Source organism: Rana temporaria, chromosome 6, assembly GCF_905171775.1.
Source record: "Rana temporaria chromosome 6, aRanTem1.1, whole genome shotgun sequence".
Lineage (NCBI taxonomy): Eukaryota > Metazoa > Chordata > Amphibia > Anura > Ranidae > Rana > Rana temporaria.
The window spans coordinates 11,085,555-11,092,483 of record NC_053494.1 but is presented as its reverse complement, the minus strand read 5'-3'; positions in this window follow the sequence as shown (position 1 = coordinate 11,092,483).

The window sequence follows — 6,929 nt, the reverse complement described above, 5'->3', positions numbered from 1 at the left end:
TGTCTGTTCTGCTGGGGGGTCTGCACTAGGGGGGGTCTGCACCAAGGGGGGTGTCTGTACTGAGGGGGCCTGCACTGAGGTGGGTGTCTGTAACTGATGGGAGGTCTGCACTGAGGGGGGTGTCTGTAACTGAGGGGGTGTCTGTAACTGAGGGGGGTCTGCACTGAGGGGGGTCTGCACTGAGGGGAGTGTCTGTAACTGAGGGGGGTCTGCACTGAGGGGGGTGTCTGTAACTGAGAGGGGTCTGTACTGCTGGGGGGTCTGCACTGAGGGGGTTCTGCACTGAGGTGGGAGTGTCTGTACTGATGGAGGGGTCTGCACTGAGGTGGGGGTGTGTATATTGAGGGGGGAGGTTTATACTGAGGGAGGGGGTCTATATTGATGGAGGGGGGTCTGTACTGTGGGGGGACTATAGTTGGTGGGGGGTGACACCAGTTTTTTTCGCACCGGGTGACACCAACCCTAGTGACGCCACTGGTGTGGGGTACATTTGTATGGCGCCCCCCGGAGTCAATACTTTGTAGAACCCCCTTTCTCTGCAAGTCTTTTTGGGGGTGTCTCTACCAGCTTTGCACATCTAGAGAGGGACATTTCTGCCTCATTCTTCTTTGTAAAATATCTCAAGATCTGTCAGATTGGATGGAGAGCGTCTGTGATCAGCAATTTTCAAGTCTTGCCACAGATTCTCAATGGGATTTAGGTCTGAACTGTGACTGGGCCATTCTAACACATGAATAGGCTTTGATCTAAATTGCTGGTTTAGATCAAAGCATATTCATGTGTTAGAATGGCCCAGTCACAGTCCAGACCTAAATCACACTGAGAATCTGTGGCAAGACTTGAAAATTGCTGATCACAGACGCTCTGGCTGTACTTTAGGGTCGTTGTCCTGCTGGAAGGTGAACCTCCGCCCCAGTCTCAAGTCTTTTGCAGACTCTAACAGGTTTACTTCTAAGATTGTACTGTATTTGGCTCCATCCATCTTCCCATCAACTCTGACCAGCTCCCCTGTCCCTGCTGAAGAAAAGCATCCCCACCACATGATGCTGCCACCACCATGTTTCACAGTGGGTATGGTGTGTTCAGGGTGATGTGCAGGGTTAGTTTCCCCCACACATAGTGTTTTGCTTTTAGACCAAAAAGTTCAAATTGGGAGGGGGGGGGGGGTTGTGCTAAGAGGGGAGATCTGGTGGGGTTTGTGATATAGTAGAGGGGGGAGGAGATTTGTGTTAGGAGGGGATTTTTTTTGGGGGGGGGGGGGAATTGGTGCTAGTAGGGATGATTGGGGAGGTATTTATGCTAGGAGGGGCAATTGGGGGGGTATTTGTGCTAAGGCTGCATTCACACCTAAGCATAGGCGATTTGCAGCGTTTTTTACCACGATTTGTCACGACAAATTGCGGTGTTTTTCCCCGCGTTTTGTACAGGTCATTGGCATCAATGTAAAACGCCCAAGCCGCCCGATTCGTGCGTCAAAAAAGGGTCCAGGACTTGTTTGAAATTCAGGCGTTCAGCGTTCTTTCGGCGTTTTGCGTTGGAGATGTTAACCATCTCCATAGAGAATAATGTTATTTTTCCCCTCTAGCGTCTTTGAGCGTCGCGCTTCAGGCGACAAAACGCTCAGGTGTGAATGCAGCCTAAGAGGTTTCAACCTCCTGAAATTCTCCTCCTGAGATGGTTTGGAATTTTCTCCTTACATTTCTATCCTGCGCAGGAATAAAAATAACACACATCTGATTGGCTGCTGTGGGCAGCTCAGACACGTTAATATTCGCCGTCCTCCAGAATTAGTTGCGGCAGAGACCTCATGAATAAGTGATGTGGATGCCGGTGATGTGTGATTGGCTGGTGCAGTGTGGTGCAGTGCGGCGCGGCACCCGGGCCCATTAATGCCGGCAGCTTCCAGCTCTGCCAGATAATTCCATTATCTTCCTGGCGTCTCGTCCTCTGGTTGGGTCTCTGGGGTCCCATCCGATCCCCGGACATTACACACCGATGTATTACTTATCTCTCCGGAGGACGCCGATCCCCTCTGACTGCAACGGGATAATTAAATGTATTTCTAGCGAGAAGAGCCGCGCTTTCCGATCGATACGCCAAGTGACGGCGGCGTTGTTATATCTCCTCATTATAGACTACAAAGTATTTCTGCTTTACTTTACAATCTCTCATTGGAAGGATTAACCACTTCAGTACCGGGCACTTCCTGCCCAGGTCAGTTTTCAGCTTTCAGCGTAGTCACATTTTGAATGACAATTGCGCGGTCATACAACGCTGTACCCAAACACATTTTTTATCATTTTGTTCCCACAAATAGAGCTTTCTTTCGGTGGCATTTGTTTACTGCTCGGGTTTTTATTCTTTGCGCGACAAATAAAAAAAAATCTTTTTCTTAGTTTGTGTTATAAAATGTTGTAAATAAGCAAATTTTCTTCTTCAATGACGGGCACTGATATGGCTGCACTTACGGGCACTGATGGGCACTGATGAGGTGGCACTGATGAGGTGGCACCAATGAGGTGGCCATAGGTGTGCGCAGCCTTTGGCATTAGGGTGTGCACCCCAAAGCTCAAACACACTCTACCAATCACTCACGATGTTCATTCAGAAAGGGAAGGGGCCGGTAAATGGCATATTTACTGGCCCCTTCCCCCACTCATTCTAAAACATCCACAGCAACAACCGGTGGAAGAGGAGGGAAGCAGGGAGTGCTGTGGGGGGAAGGAGGGGGAGCCAGGTCAGTAGAGGGAATCTTTTCTGCACAGGGTGATTAGGGTGTGCCTGGGCACACCTGGCACACCCTGTGCGCACACCTATGGAGGTGGCACTGATGAGGTGGCACTGATGGGCACTTATGATGGGCACTCATAGGCGGTACTGATGTGCACTCATAGGCGGTACTGATGGGCACTGATGAGGTGGCACCAATGAGGTGGCACTGATGAGGTGGCACTGATGGGCACTGATGATGGGCACTCATAGGCGGCACTGATGGACACTCATAGGCGGTACTGATGGGCACTCATAGGCGGCACTGATGGGTACTTATGGGTGGCACTGATAGGTGGCATGGATGGACACTGATGGGCACTGATGGGTACTAAAAAATTGCCACTGATGGACACTAATGGATCGCACTGATGAGTGGCATTGCTGGGCATCATTGATCTGGCATTATGTATGAAGTGTGCCAGTCAGTGCCCACTTGTGGGCACTGATTGGCATATATTGGGCATGTGCATGGCATCCCTGGTGGCCATGGGGGGAATACCTGGCCATCCACATGTTGGGGGCTTCCTTGATGGTCATGGCGGCTTCCCTGGTGGTCCAGTGTGGGCATCCGCAGGGGGGCAACCAGCGCAGACCCCCCTTTGTCAGGAGAGGCGCCGATCAGCTTTCCTCTACTCGTGTCTGTCAGACGTGAGTGAGGAAAAGACAATCAACGGCTCTTCCTGTTTACATCGTGATCAGCCGTGATTGGACACGGCTGATCACGTGGTTAAGAGCCTCTTTACTGAGATCAGTGTAGCGGTGTGTCAGACTGGCACACCACACCACCGATCACCGCGATGCACGCCCGCACGGGCGCACGGCGGCAGTAATTCTGCTGAATGTCATATGATGACCAGTCAGGATAACTGAACCACTTCCTGGCCGTCATTCTGCTGTAGGCCGAGCAGGAAGTGGTTAAAGTTATTCTAAGAATCCCCCAATCTTAGTGTCTTGGAATGGGACCCAAATGCTCTAAGGAAACACACCATAGTGCCGTGGCAAGCCTTCCCTGACATGCAGAGAACTGCACTGCCATTTAGTAAATGTGTAACAGTGCCCTTCATAGGTAATGGCACCCCCACCGCGCATTTCCACATCCGCCAAACCGCATCCGTGTCGTAGCACCATGCGAATCGGTGCGTTTCGGAAAAGAGCCAGGGATGTATTTTATTGGGATTTTATGTGATGGACCAACACAAAGTGACACATAATTGTGAAGTGGAAGGAAAATGATAAATGGTTTTCAATTTTTTTTACAAATAAATATGTGAAAAGTGTGTGTGTGTGGGGGGGGCATTTGTATTCAGCCCCCATTACTCTGATACCCCCAACTAAAATCTAGTGGATCCAATTGCCTTCATAAGTCGCCTAAATAGTAAATAGTGTCCACTTGTGTGTAATTTAATCTCAGTAGAAATACAGCTGTTCTGTGGAGCCCTCAGAGGTTTGTTGGAGAACCTTAGGCCCCTTTTACACATGCTGTCCGATTAGGTCTGCCTGTCCATTTTTCAGGCAGATCTGATGGTGTCCTGGGGTATTTCCTCACAGATCTGGACCAGAGCGTCACTGAGCTCCTGAACAGACTGAGGGGCAACCTGGCGGCACCGGATGGACCGAAACATAATGTTCCAGAGGTGTTCTTTTGGATTTAGGTCAGGTGAGCGTGGGGGGCCATTCAATGGTATCAATTTATTCATCCTCCAGGAACTGGCTGCATGCTCTCGCCACATGAGGCCGGGCATTGTCGTGCACCAGGAGGAAGGCAAAAAAGTAGCAGATACCGGTCCTGCTGATGGGTTAGGAACCTTCTATGGCGCTGACCAGCTTTCCTGCCTGTCTCCTGGAATCTCCTCCATGCTCCTGAGACTGTACTGGGAGACAAACCTTCTGGCCTTGTGCTACCAGTAGTGACACTGACCCTAGCCAAATGCAAAACTGGTGAAAAACAGTCAGAAAAGAAGAGTAGGGAAAAAAATGTCAGACACCTCCACCTGAAAAACCATTCCTGTTTTGGAGGTTGTCTCATTGTTGCCCATCTAGTGCACCTGTTGTTAATTTCAATTAACAGCAAAGCAGCTGAAACTGATTAACAACCCCCTCTGTATACACTCCTCCCTCTCTGTATACACCCCTCCCCCTCTGTATACACCCCTCCCCCTCTGTATACACCCCTCCCTCTCTGTATACACCCCTCCCCTCTGTATACACCCCTCCCTCTCTGTATACACCCTCCTCCTCTGTATACACCCCTGCCTCTCTGTATATACCCCTCCCCCTCTGTATACACCCTCCCCCTCTGTATATACCCCTCCCCCTCTGTATACACCCTCCCCCTCTGTATACACCACTCTCCGTCTGTATACACCCCTCCCCCTCTGTATACACCCCTCCCTCTCTGTATACACCCCTCTCCCTCTGTAAACACCCCTCTCCCTCTGTGTATACATACCTCCCTCTCTGTATACACCCCTCCCCCTCTGTATACACCCCTCTCCCTCTGTATACACCCCTCCCCCTCTGTATACACCCCTCCCCCTCTGTATACACCCCTCCCTCTCTGTATACACCCCTCTCCCTCTGTATACACCCCTCCCTCTCTGTATACACCCCTCTCCCTCTGTATACACCCCTCTCTCTCTGTATACACCCCTCTCCCTCTGTATACACCCCTCCCTCTCTGTATACACCCCTCCCTCTCTGTATACACCCCTCTCCCTCTGTATACACCCCTCTCCCTCTGTATACACCCCTCAATCTCTGTATACACCCCTCCCTCTCTGTATACACCCCTCTCCCTCTGTATACACCCCTCTTCTCTGTATACACCCCTCCCCCTCTGTATATACCCCTCCCTCTCTGTATACACCCCTCTCCCTCTGTATACACCCCTCCCTCTCTGTATACACCCCCTTGCTACTTAACTGACCAGATCAATATCCCAGGAGTTCTGATTCAAAAGTGTTCCTTTAATTATTTTGAACAGTGTATATATACACAGTAAAACCTTGGTTTGAGAGCATAATTCATTCCAGAAACATGCTTGTAATCCAAAGCACTTGTATATCAAAGCATTTTTTTTACAGGGTATGAAAGAGAAGAGAGGCAATATGTTGCTAAATGTTGTACCTTCATTAAATGTAACCATATTGCTACACTAAGGCCTTGTACAGACGGGCAAACATGTACGATGAAAACGGTCCGCCGGAACGTTTTCAGCGTACATGTCTGCCCGGGGATTTCTGTATGATGGCTGTACACACCATCATACAGAAATCCGCGCGTACTCAAAACGCGGCGACGAGGCCGCGACGATGACGCGGCGACGTGGGCGGCCCTGCCAGTTCAATGCTTCCACGCATGCGGACCAGTTTCAGCAGACATGTTCGGTGGTGTGTACGGGGCCTTAGAGGCTCCTCTCTTCGTTTTTTATACTCAGTTGTGACATGACGCTACTCTTATATCAAGACATCGCTTGTTTATCAAGGAAAAATGTATTAAAATTGTTGCTTGTCTTGCAAAACGCTCTCAAACCAAGGTTTTCCTGTATGTATGTTGTAGAATGTGATCAGTGTGCATGCACATGCTTTGCTGTGGGATGAAGGCCTCCTTGTTCTATATTTATCGGCTCTGGTGAGTGGAAGGGACATAAGTGGTCCCTGGTGAATTAACCTCCGACCTCCCAGCTGTCCCTGTGTCCTTGTCTTCTCTGAGGACTGTTCTCCTTCTCTGTATGTGAGGACATGAGATATATATATATACACACATTTGTTTAAACAATGAGTTAAAATAAATGATCATTACAAACGCACAATTCATGACCAGCTAAAATAAATTGCTATAAAAATGTCTTATGAAATAATATATAAGAGTTACTGTGCAAATGTAAAATCTCTTTAGGGCAGCTTTAGATGCTGGTAATAGCTTGGTGTAGGGGAGAGAAAATCAATGACATTATAATTAAATTAGCTAGCAGAGCTTCCAGAAACACAATTGTCCTTGATACAGCTCATAGAACACTGCTGGAATCAACTCCGCAGCGCCACCTGCTGGCTCACTCCTTTCCTACACTTCTTATAGAGAAATTCAGTGCTGTCTGTGATACTTTTTTTTATTTGGACTAACATTAAATTTTTCAGGACAAGCCTTCTTTTTTTTTT